This window comes from Myodes glareolus, chromosome 8 (genome assembly GCF_982192425.1).
Source record: "Myodes glareolus chromosome 8, mMyoGla1.1, whole genome shotgun sequence".
Taxonomy (NCBI): domain Eukaryota; kingdom Metazoa; phylum Chordata; class Mammalia; order Rodentia; family Cricetidae; genus Myodes; species Myodes glareolus.
The window spans coordinates 8,117,763-8,121,225 of NC_142033.1; positions in this window are offsets into that span (position 1 = coordinate 8,117,763).

Genomic DNA, 3,463 nt, shown 5'->3' on the forward strand with positions numbered 1-3,463 from the left:
GACAGAAGGGAAAGAGGAAAAGTGCCTAGCAAGTGTCTAGGGATTTCGGTCCTGAGCAATGGCTTTGTTCTTTCCGTTACAATTCTCATTAACTAGGGCTGGTGAGAGGGCTCAAGTCTCCTGTGCTTGCCATGCAAGCATGGGGGTCTGAGTTTGAGCTCCAGCACCCACGAAAGGCTGGGTGGGCAAGATCGTAGCCTCAACACTTTGAAGACAGAGAAGGGGAATATCCAGTGCAAGCCTGGGTGGTGGGGCGCAGACTAGCAGAACCGGTGAGCTAAGGGTTCAGCTGAGAGAAGCCACCTCAGTACAGCAGGAAACAACTGAGGAAGACATTCACCATCAACCACTGGCACCCACAGACATAAGCATACATATCTACATGATGTCACACACACACACACACACACACACACACACACCACACACACACACAAAGGGGGAAAACAGTCTCAGTAACCACATGCTCAAAATACTGTTGTTAGGCCTCCCAGGCTAACGATAAGGCCAATTATTAAGATTTATCCTGGGTCACACAGCAAGTACTCAGACTAACAGGAAATGGATCCTGGAATGAAGGCTTTTCAGTAGTTCATTAGGAGGCCTTTGAGCCTCCAGTGTCTACACAATTCCTGATATTATATAATCCTTATGGCTTTCCAGGCTCTGTTCAAGGTCTTTTAAATACCTTTCATTCATTTGGTTGGTTGGTTTGGTTTTTTAGGAAAGTATCTTAGTCAATGTTCCATTGATGAAAAGACACCATGACCATGGCAACTCTATAAAGGAAGACATTTAATTGGGGCTGGTTCTTCTTTTAGTTTCAGAGGTTTAGTCCATTGTCATCATGGTGGGGAATGTGGTGGCATGTGGGCCGACATGGTGCTGGAGCAACTGAGAGAGTTCTACATCCAGATCTGCAGGCAGCAAGAAGGAGAGAGAGCCAAATTTATTTAACATATATGATCATACATGTGTATCTCTCTCTCACACACACACACACACACACACACACCTGGAATTAGGTTGTATGATCAAAAAGGTAGTTTTATTAACGTAAGGCCACTGAGGTTTTCTTTTTGCATTTTTTTTTCATGAAATCGAGTTTGTTTTCCAATACAAAAGCATGCAATGGGTATCTTAAACTCCTCCAATATGATTGGAACTTGTTCCTTTGATGAATATCTCCCTATGCTGGTTAATCTTCGTCAGCTTTACACACAGGCACCCCTGGGAAGAGAGGACCTCTGCTTGACCTGCAGACATGGCTGGGAGACATTTTCTTGATCCTTAGTTGGTGGAGGAGAGCCTAGACCACTAGGGTGGTGCCACCATGGGCGGGCAGGCCTGCATTGTGCAGGAAAGGTAGCAACCTGGGCACAACTCAGTAAGCAGCATTTCTCCATGGTCTCTGCTTCAGTCTCTCCAGGCTCCTGAGTTGAATTCCTGTCTTGGCTTCCTTCAGTGACTGACTATAACCTGTAAGACAAATAAAATCTCCCCCCTCCTCCATTGCTTTGATCGTGGTATTATCACAGCAATGAAAACAAACTAGAACATTTCTCAGACCCATTCTCTTCCAGCCCCTGCTATGCACCGTCCTGCCATGCAACATTTTCAGAATCTGCACATGAGTGAGACCATGCTTTTTTTGTCGAAGTGTGCCTTATTTCATTTAACATAATGTCTCTTAGGTCCACCCATGGTGTCACAAATAACAGTGCTTTTATTCATTTTTAAAAATTGGCTTAGCATTTTCATTTTTTCTTTTCTTCTTCTTTTTTTTTTTTTTTTTTTTGGTTTTTTGAGACAGGGTTTCTCTGTAGCTTTGAAGCGTGTCCTGGAACTCACCCTGTAGACCAGGCCAGCCTTGAACTCGCAGAGATCCACCTGTCTCTGCCTCCTGTGTTCCCTCAGAGCGTTTCACACACACTTCATTTTGATTGACTCCTCTCTCCCCGTTCTCCCTCCCTCCTCTCTCCTTCCCCATCTTCCTGCCCCTCCACCTCCACAGCGTTCTTTCATCCACAACATTTGTGCTTCCACTCACAATTTGGCATCCCATGCAGTGACATTTCATTTGTATTTTAATAAACAAAGCTTGCCTGACGATCAGAGAGTAAGACAGCCCCACTGGTCAGCCTTACAGGCCAGGCAGTGACAATACACACCTTTAATCCCAGCAGCCACACTGGTTTACCATAGAAACCAGGCAGTAGTGGTGCATGCCCCCTTAATCCCAGAACTAGAGAGGATTATAAAATGGGAGGAGACAGTTCTCAGTCAGTCTCATTCTGAGATTCCTGGAGGCAGGATCGCCATTTCAGACAGAGGGCAAGGTAAGAGCCAGTGGCTGACTTTTTTGCTCTCTGACCTTCAGACAAGCTTTATTTATTAAACTACAAATAATTGCCGCAACACTTACATATCACCTCCTGTGTTCTATTGTCTTCCCTACCTCCTCCCAAGGCCTTCTTTTCCCTGTCTTCTGGGCCCCTTCCTAGTTTCCTGGTCTTTACCCATCCCTCCTCCCACCCACACACATATAATTTACAATTATAAGCTGGGATCTGCATATGAGACCATATGGTGTTTGTCTTCCCGAGCCTGGGCTACCTCGCTTAATATAATGTTCTCCATCTCATTTTCGTGCAAATTTCACATTCCTTTGTAGCTGACTAAAAGTCCGTGGTGTTCATGGGTCACATTCTCCTTCATCCATACATTGATGGACGTCTCAGCTGAGTCCACTTCTTTGCTGTTGTGAAAAGAGCAGCAATAAACACGGATGTGCAACTGTCTCTAGGGCAGGATATAGAATTCTCTGGGTGGATGCCCGGGAGTGGTATAGCTGGGTCATATGACCGTGCTATTTTAGTTATTGAAATGCCTCTGCACTGGTTTTCACATGAGCTCACTCTCCACCTGCAGTAACTCGGTCCCTCTTTCCCTGTCCCCTCACTCCTTGCTGTTTGCCTAATGGCAGCCATTTGGACTAGGGTGAAATGGAATCTCAAAGTGGTTTCAGCTTGCAACAAATGGCAGCATTTTCTTCTTCACCAAGACAGACTAGCATTGTGTATATAAACCCCATTTTCTTTACCTGTTAATCCATTAGTGGTCACTTAGGATAATTCCATATGCTACTTACCCTCAGCAAGTATGTTATCAGCGTACCGGTACACCCAGTGGCAGTCAGCATCAGCAAGCCATGTGCTAACCCCACTTGAACGGTCCACGTGCTAACTTCCCTGCAGTTTACCCACCATCTAACAAAATGACCACTCCCACCTCCGGATCGCCTGACACTCCTCAACCACAGCAGAGAACCTGGAGTCTGGGGTGGACTCTGTCACCTCAGCTGATAGATGGCAGTTGACTTCTCTAATTTGAAAATATTAATTGTGTGGGATTATTTTGTCTTCATTTCTTCTCCCGGGCCGACGTCAGGATGAATAGGAAA